Source organism: Phyllostomus discolor, chromosome 8 (genome assembly GCF_004126475.2).
Source record: "Phyllostomus discolor isolate MPI-MPIP mPhyDis1 chromosome 8, mPhyDis1.pri.v3, whole genome shotgun sequence".
Lineage (NCBI taxonomy): Eukaryota > Metazoa > Chordata > Mammalia > Chiroptera > Phyllostomidae > Phyllostomus > Phyllostomus discolor.
In genome coordinates this window covers 37,530,859-37,540,708 of record NC_040910.2, presented here as the reverse complement: position 1 = coordinate 37,540,708, position 9,850 = coordinate 37,530,859, and positions in this window count along the sequence as shown.

Here is a 9,850-nt window from a genome sequence, read left to right as displayed (position 1 = left end):
GGCCATGAAGGAAGAGCCATTATCACTTTGGAGGCTTTGAGGCAGTCCAAACCTGGAAATGAACATTTTAAGGAAGGCTTTGATTCCATTGGCTGCCTTTTTAGTCCAGATAAGGAAGGCCTCTACCCATCCAGTAAAAGTGTCTATGAGTACCAGGAGATAGCAGAAATCCTGGGAGGAAGGCATTTGTGTAAAATCTATTTACCTGGACTTCTGGCAAGATGGAGGAATAAGTGGACGCACCGTACCTCCTCGCACAACCAAGATTAGAACAACAATAATTTACAGATAAAATAACACCCAGAACTGATAGAGGATTTATCTGAATGGAAGTCGGACAGCCAAGAAGTTGAATTAGACCCGTACATCCAGACTGGTAGGAGACAACGAGCCGGGCAGGCGCGGGGCTGGTGCGGGTCGGCGGCGCGCAGAGGTCGGGGAAAATTTGGCGCGAAATTGGCGCGTCAGCCATCAGGGGCGCAAGAACGCAGCGGTGGTCCCTGAGTACACAAGCTGCGGCTGGTGGACCCAGTGAGGCAGCGATTGTGGACCAGAGCAGAGCTCGCAGCCCGGGATCCCAGAGAAGGGTCTGAGCCCAGGAGAACGAAACTACCGCCATTGTTCCCTCCCATCCCCGCTCCCGCCCCAGCCCCCACATATAACATCACAATCTAGCAACTGGGGTGCCCAGCCCCCGTGAACACCTAAGGCTCCATCCCCCACCATAACAAGAGCAACCAGACCAGGGGGGAAAAAAAAGGAGAGACAGGGAAAGATATGTTTCCAACAGAACGGATCAGTCCCCCAGGACTCATCCTTTTGAGCAACTAAGAAATAGCCAATCTATCAGATGCACAGTTCAAAATACTGGTGATCAGAAAGTTCATGGAATTGATTGATTTTGGGCGCAATTTAGATAAAAGGATGCAGGTTACCATAAAAGAGATGCAGGAAGATATACGGAGGAGAGCCAATAGTGAAAGGAAGGAATCTGAGTCTCAAAACAATACAGTGGACCAGAAGGAAGATAGAATCAACCAAGCAGGAAAGCATGATGAAATAAGAATTCAAAAAATCGAGGAAAAGCTTAAGAGCATCCAGGACACCTTTAAACGTTCCAACATCCGAATTATAGGGGTACCAGAATGGGAAGGGGAAAAGCAACAAATTGAGCACATATTTGAACAAATAATAAAGGAGAACTTCCCCATTCTGGCAAAGGGAACAGTCTTCCAAGAAATCCAAGAAGCTCAGAGAGCCCCAAAGAAGTTGGACCCAAGAAGAAACACACCAAGGCACATCATAATTACATTAGCCAAGGTAAAAACGAAGGAGAGAATCCTAGAAGCAGCAAGAGATAAGGGGACAGTAACCTACAAAGGAGTTCCCATCAGACTGTCAGCTGATTTCTCCAAAGAGACCTTACAGGCAAGAAGGGGCTGGAAAGAAATATTCCAAGAAATATTCCTCATGAAAGACAAGGACCTACATCCCAGATTGCTCTATCCAGCAAAGCTCTCATTTAGAATGGAAGGGCAGATAAAGTGCTTTTCAGATAAGGTCAAGTTAAAGGAGTTCATCATCACTAAGCCCTTATTTTATGAAATGCTAAAGGGACTTATCTAAGAAAAGAAGATAAAAGACATGTATAGTAAAAGGACAGCAAACTCACAATTATTAACAACCACACCTAAAGCAAAACCAAAAGAAACTAAGTAAACAACTAGAACAGGAACAGAACCACAGAAATGGGGGGCACATGGAGGGTTAGCAGCAGGGGGGGTGGGAGGAGGAGAGAGGGGGAAAAGGTATAGAGAATAAGTAGCATAGAATGTAGGTTGAAAATAGATAGGGGGAGGGCAAGAATAGTACGGGAAATGTAGAAGCTAAAGAACTCATAAGTATGACACATGGACATGAACTAAAGGGGGGAAACGTGGGTGGGAGAGGGGGTACAGGGTGGAGGGGAGAGAAGGGGGGAAATGGGACAACTGTAATAGCATAATCAATAAAATATATTTTAAAAAATCTACCTATCTTTTCCTGAGCAGGAACCCCTTCTCTGGATGGGCTTGAGAAGAGTGGAGGTGCTTTATTTTTCTTCCTGGCTCATTAACTGAACAGAGGGTGTAGGCCTGAGTTACTTTTTTTCTTACTGATGAGAGAGAGGGGGGGGGGAGATTAACTTGTTATTCCATGTATTTATGCATTCATTGGTTGATTCTTGTATGTGCCCTGACTGTGGCTTGAACCTACAACCTTGGCGTATCCAGATGATGCTCTAACCAACTGAGCCACCTGGCCAGGGCCTGAGTGACTTCTTTTAAGGCTGAAGATAGTCCTCTCCAATTGAAAAATCTTGTTTTAAAAGATTTTATTTATTTATTTTTAGAGAGAGGGAAGGGAGGAAGAGAGGGAAAGAAACATCAATGTGTGGTTGCCTCTCGAGTGCCCCCTACCAGGAACCTGGCCCACAACCCAGGCATATGCCCTAACTGGGAATAGAATAGAACCTGTGACCCTTTGGTTCGCAGGCTGGCACTCAATCCACTGGGTTACACCAGCCAGCGCAAATGAAAAATCTTTGATATTAAAGAATGGGTGGCATCTCTACCTAGATGGAGACAGTCATGACAGGATTTTATAATTTTTATTGGTCCTTAATTGAAAGCAGTAGTATCTGATAGCTTATCCACCTTCATTGTTTAGGGAAAAACTTTGCCGTTCCATCCAGGTGTTTTCAATGGGGCATAACTTAGTTTGATAGGCAGAGGAAGAGTATATGGAATTAGGGTCATAATAGAGGTATCTGACCTGGCAGCTTTCTTTGCAGGCAAGGGAAGCTTTTTTCTTTTTTCTTTTTTAAAGATATTTTAGTTGGGTGCTTTTACTGTCCCTTACAGTGGAGTACAGCTACTTCTTAGGGGAGGTTTACTGCCTCTAAAAGCCCTAGAAGCTCCAGGCCAAGCTTCATAGGGGAGTTTTTTGCTGTTAATGGTCCCCCCTCTTTCCAGATGGCAGCACAGACATGTAAAACAAAGAAGGCATATTTGGAGTCTGTGTAAATATTGACTCTTTTGTTTTTTCTTAGATCAAGAGTTCAGGTTAAAGCTATGAGTTCAGCATTTTGGGCTGAAGATCACGAGGGGAGAGGCTTGGCTTCTATGGTCTCCTGGAGACTCATGATCGCATAGCCTGTCCTTGTCCCTCCCTGGTCAACAGAACTGCTTTTATTGGTGAACCATTTTACATTGGGATTGTCAAGGGCTGTGTCTTTTAAGCCAGATCTGCTGGAAAAATACCTGTTCGATACTTTCAGCGCAGGAATGTCAGATGTCCTGGTTTTTTCAGGGCCCAGTTTGGGAATTAAGTTACCTGGGTTTAGGGTTTGGCATATTTTTAGAGTAAGCTCAGGGGAAATCTAATAGAAGGGCCTAGTATTTAGTAAGTCTTCCTCCTGTTAGCCAATGTGGCCTTTTGTCTCAAGGACAGTTTGAACCAGGTGTGGAGTTTGGACCTCTTAAAGGTTGGTCCAGGTCAGCTCATTGGTTTCTCCATCAAGAAGGCAGCAGTTGCCATAGGTAACCCAGCCATCCAGTTGTAACAGAGTCTAATTGTTTTGAGAAGTAAGCCGTTGGCCTAGGGATGTTGCCTAGCTTTCAGGTTAGGACTCCTAAGGTGATCCCTTTCTTTTTTGCTACATATAAAGTAAACAGCTTTTCCAAGTCAGGGAAGCCCAAGGCTGGAGCCTTGGCTAGCCAATTTGAAGGACCTGAAGGCTCAGTTTAAGCCCTGGCTTCTTTTTAATGGCTCAGAATCAGGGCCTTTGTTTGCCTCAGAAAGGGGTTTAGTTAGCAACCTAAACTCAGAGATCCAGTGTCAGCAGAAATCCACATTCCTAAAAAGGTTCTTGGGTTTTTTGTTTGTTTGTTTTGTCTGTAAGGTTTAGAATAGCCTTTTATAGTGAGAGAGAGAGAGACAGAAAGAGAGAGAGACTGATCGATCCCTGGGTTAGGTGGTAGTCTAAATATATGAACATTAAGGAGGACATCTGGGCCTTATTGGGAGCCATTCCATATCCCTTTCTCCCAGGAAATTAAGGACTAAGATAATGTTGTGGTCAGGCTTCTGTTTGGTGGGGCTAAAGATCAGAATATCACCAACATATTGAATTATGGTCCCATGCAGTAGCTCTAGTTCCTGGAGACTTTTTCCCAACGTTTGTCCAAAGATAAGAAGACTGTCTTGGAACACTTAAGGAAAGACAGTCCAAGTATATTGACCTATTACATGGGTGTTAGGATCGTCAATTCGAAAGCTAACAGAGGTGAAGTGGGATATAAAAAATACATCTTTCGAGATCTAGCACCATAAACCATTTGGCCTCATGGGGAACTTGGAATAAGAGTGTATATGGATTGGCTACAATGGGGTGAATGGGAATCACAGCCTCATTAATGGCTTGTAAGTCCTGAACCATACAATACCCCTCTTTTTTTTTCCTCCTTCCTCCTTCTCCTTCCCCTTCTCCTTCCTTCCCTTCCTTCCCTTCCTTCCTTTCTTTCTTTTCTTTATTTCTTCCTTCTTTCCCTTTCTTCTTCTTTCTTTCTTTCTTCTTTCCTCTTTTTCTTTCTTTCTTTCTCTTTCTTCCTTCTTTCTTTTCTTCTTTCTTTTCTTCCTTTTCCTTTCTTTCTTTCTTCCTTTCTTTCCTTTCTTTCTTTCTTCTTTCTTTCTTCTTTCTTTCTTCTTTCTTCTTTCTTTCGAAGGCAGTATATGAGCGTTATAAGGAGATTAACAAGGAACTATGGATCCATGCAGAATGAACATGTCGATGAGGGGTTTTAGCCCCCCATGGGCCTCTGGTCTTAGACGGTACTATCCTTTTGGGGGAATCCAGCCATTTCTTTTAATTTGTATGGGGGGTACCTGGGTGGCCCTCCCACATAGTCTCTATCTGATTCTTGGGTTGACAACAGACTGTATATGGGCTGCGAGTCCCACTGAGGGTGGGGCAAGTCTTGGTTAGAGATCAAGAGAAATATGGAGTGGCTATTCCACTGGATTAAACCTAGGACCATCATTAAATCCTTTCCCATTAAGGGTGAAGGACATTTTGGCATTACCACAAATTGAGAAACTAAACAATCTTAAAGGTGGCAGCTGAGAGGTGGGGTACAGTACATTTCTAGGCTGCCTGTCTACTCCAGTAATGGTACAAGCCAAGAATGTCAAGGGTCCCATGTGTTCCCCAAGTAGGTGGCTCCGGTGTCAATTTAAAATTTAACTTTTTTACCTGCTACATCAGGAGTCCAGGAGTTCTTCTGTAGTCATGAGATGTCTTTTATGCAAGCTACTAGGAACTCAGGGCCCCTTTAGTTTTTTTAGATAAGGCCATTATAGGTTCAGGAGTCCCCCTCAATCTTCAGAGCTGGGGACTGTCCCTTTCCAATGGCCTGGCCAGTTACAAAGAGGGCAAGGCCTGGTGGGGGGCCTCTTTTCTGGGGAGGAGATGACAAGGTCCTGGCTTTTGGATATACTATGTGTTCCAATGACCCTGCTCTTGGAAGCAAGCCCAGTTGGAGGATCCAGGGGTTGCCCTACTAAGGTTTCCCAATGTTTCCCTTGGGTGACCTTGAGGCTGAGAGGCACCTATGACTGCTACTAATTGAGCCTGCTGCTTGGCCTGTTTGGTCTCAAGTTGGGCCCTTTCATCCCTCTGTTTGCTCTTGATTACTGACTTCTTTGAAGGCTGTTTCCAGTAACTGAGCCATTGGGGTCTGAAAACCAAATTGAAGTTTTCATAACTTTTGCCTGCTGTCTGGGGCAGATTGGCTAATAAAATGTTAACCAAGTAAAGCTTGGCCCTCAGGGACAGAGGGGTCTATATTGGTGTACTTCCTAAAGGCCTCAATCAGTCTGCTCTGAAATAAAACATGATTTTCTTCCTTTTTTGAGTTACCTCTTTTACTTTTTCATAATCTACAGACTGAATGACACATTTTTTTTCATGTTACTTATAAGACAAGGTAAGACATGATTTCTCCTAGTGAGATCTGCCTGTCCCAGGCTGGATCTTGGGTTGGGACTGCACTCACCCTCCACTGGGTGTCATTCTGGTTGGACTGCAATTTCATCAGCATGTCCATGAGCTACTAACTAGATCTTGTGTTTTTTTCTCAGGAGCACAGCAGGTGGACAGGACAATATGAATGTTTCTCCAAGTCATGTCAAAAGACATTGTCAAAGCTTGAAATTTATCTACAGACCCAACTGAAGGATCTTCTGAGAACCTGCTTGTTTTTGTTTTGCATTGGGGGAAGTATTTTATGCTAAAAGGGATGTTAACCAATGGTTCCTGAATCTCCATTTGTAACTTCTCTGAGAGGACATAACTTGATGGGGCCCAGGTGATAAAAAGCTCCACTCCTGCTATATCCTACAGGGCTGGGTTCTCTAATCTCCATTGGTAATGGAAAATACAGTGTTGCATAAGGAGAAGGAATAGGAGGAGGGCTTATAGATGGGGTGAAAGGTGCTGGAAGGGGTGTCCCAGGGGCATCTTAAGAGGTGGAGGGCCCAATCTTGGCCTTTATGTTCCTCAGGATTATCTATTGGGTGCAGTGGAAGCATCCACACGAGAGGATCATCTAAGATGTCTAGAAAAAGGGGAGTTCTAGAAAAAGGGTAATGGGCATAACAGCTTTACACAAGCCTCTTTTTTTAAGAAAACATTTTATTTATTTATTTTTAGAGAGAGAAGAGGGAAGGAGGAAGAGAGGGAGAGAACCATCAGTATGTGGTTGCCTCTCACACACCCCTCATTGGGAACCCAGCTCACAACCCAGGCTTGTGCCCTGACTGTGAATTGAACTGGTGACCCTCTGGTTCACAGGCCAGCATTCAATCCACTGAGACACACCAGCCAGGGCAATATGAGCCTCTTTTTCTTGGGTCTTGGCATAGGGCCATGAAGGCTTGTACAAAAGGGACTTCTGCCTTTCATGGAGGTTGCAAAAGAGATCTAATTGAAGGATAATATTATAATCTAAGGTTCCATTATCACGCCATGTTTCCTGATTCCCTAACTTATATTGGGGCCATGCCATAATGTAGAAGAAAATGAGGTTTTCTTGTTTTATTTTAAGCTGTCGAATTTGAAGTCCTTCACTTGGCTAGAATGCAGTCTAGCAGCGAGTCCTTGAGAATAGAAGAGGAGTTTCCCATAATGACTTGAGAAAGAAAAGGGGAGCACTAGTTAGGGCTAGACAACCTGATGTCTTCCCACTGGAGGGTGGACTGAGTGTACACCCACCAATCATTGAAGGTAGGCTAAGAGGGTCCTAACTTAGGGGGCCAGGTGTACCCTACACCCATAATTGCAGCTGACCTGCCCCAGGCACCCCCAGAGCGGTCCAGTGTGGTTCCTCCTACCGTGGGTCCATGGCTCCCCACCCATCCTGGGAGCCCACTCTTTTTGGGCCAATAAGGCCATGGTTGATTATTAAGTCTGGGATGCCAAAAAGAGGCCACAATAGTTATGGGACCATAGAATGGTTTCTAAGAGTTCAAATTTGCACCTGACCCAGGTAAAACTGAGGTGCACGGGGATTCCAAAGAAAGTATGGAAGTCTAATCTCCAGAAAAAAAAGAAAGAAATCCAATAAAAGATGTGTTTATGAACAGCAAAGGCAATGTGAGGCAAATCCATGTGGACTAACTTACCAGCAACTGTGGGCAGATAACTTACTCCTCTGGGATGCAAGTTTGAGGCTCTTGGTTGCCTAGGAGGGGGATGTGAGAAAGAGTTCTTCAAAGAGTGGAGGGGAGACACCCAGTCGGGAGTGGAGGAGAGAAACAAGACTTGGTTCTCGGTTTCAGGGAGGGAGATGCAAACTGCAGCCACTTGTGGCTCCCTGGTTGCAAGTCTCCAAGAGAGCCTGTGAAAGCAAGAGACTTCCTGGCTGGTTCAAAAGCTGATGCAGGGTAGTACCTGTACCTGGGGAGGTCAGCGGTGGTCTCAACCAATTGAGGTTCTTATTAGGAAACAAGAAGGAATTCAAGAGTGTGACAGAAGGACCTGGCAAAGCACAGTAGGTTTACTAAAGTAATAGTACGCACCTGAGAGCAGCAGACCTTGGAGAACAAGTCACACTGATGGGGGGCAAAAGGTTTTCATTAAATGTAGGCAATGCAGGGTGGGGCATGCTGATAGGGTTGTCCTCTGCTTCTGAGACTGGGAGGAGGTGGCTGCCTACACCGCCCATTCTTTTCCCTCCTCTCCAGATATTGTTATTTTTTGGTCCTGTTAATTACAGGAAATTGGGGAGGGGCAAGTGGGGTGAAGGTCCTATCATGTCCCATTCAAGATGGAGAAGGGGAGGGGTAGAGCTTGAGGCCTGGATTCTGTATTCTATCTTTCTTACCTCAGTAATCCTGTGCATTTTCCACTAATTATATGTGATTTTTGTTATATAAATTCCAACTGCAGAAAATTAAAAAAAGTTATGATCATTGGCCATCCCCCACCGAGTCCACCCAGGTGACTTGAAGTGACCAGGCTGGAACCTTCCTAAGGAGGCTCAAAAGGTGACACACACCCTAGAGGGCCAGATGAGGGCATGACATTGATGCTATCCTAGGGAGGGTCCTGCTTATTTTTATTGAACACAGAAAGTTCCTGTTAAAGGTCCAGTCAATAATTTCAGCTGTGCAGGCCAGCGTCTGCCCATTGTAGTGTGAAAGCATCATATATAAGAATGGACGTGGCTGTGTGCCCATAAAACTTTATTTAAATAAAAACAGATGGTGGGCTCTTTGGTCAGAGGGTGGTAGTTTGCCCACCCCATGACCAGCCGCCACTTCCACCAGGGCCTCCTCACCCTCTTAAGATGGAGGGGAGCTCAAAGTTTCACTTGTACTTGGTTGTTGCTCCCGAAAGTGGACAAGTAGCTGGAAGTTCTGCCCATGTTTATGGCTGTTCAACCTTAGGGTCAAAAACCACCTTCCAGTAAAGGGGTGTATTCACCCTGGTTATCCTTTTTGTCCTTGCAAATTTGATGTGGAAAACTTGTTTCTTACATTTCATCAAATTCATCTTTTAAATTATGGAAATTCCAAAAATAGGCAATGACACTACAGTGAGCCATCATGTACTCCTCTCTTCCCTTTCTCTTTGCTGGGCGCAGGCAGGCAGTTCACTGAATGTGGGATCACCCAAGGCTTCTACTTTTCTGAATGAAGTGAATTTTGTCCAGTGATCTGCAGAGACCTTCCAGTTGGCAGCAAAGGCTTTAAACTGCAAAGCACTGTCCTACCTGAGTTAATTACATCATCTAACACTTAAAACATATTCATTCTTCACGGGATGGGCTGAAAGTTTCTAGTCGGTTTGAAGTCTCAGACGGACACCCACAAGAGAATTTTAAAGCCTTCTATATATTTAATGGGTTGCCAGTCGTGCGACTGGGGGGTGAAAGGGCAAGATCACCGGGGATAACACCCACCTGTGTGGACAATTGAAGGCAGAAACAATACTAGGCACGTGGTAGGTGCTCATTATGTTTTCATAACCATGACTTTCCAGACAACTGTTGGATTTGATTCCAGTTCCCCTGAGTGACTTTGGGCAGGTGACCAGGCTTCTCTGATCCTTGGTAACTTCTTCTGTGAGACGGGGACAGCAGGAACAGCCAAGTAGCAGGAATGGGACATGATACCGACGGGGATCCCGTGGGGTGCGGGCGTGGCCCGGGTCCACAACTCGCCCAATGTACACCCACCTTCTTCCACTGGAGACTGAACAAGAAAGTCGTAGGCGCGCCTGCGCCTCGCAGTGCCTATCCCCGAGCTC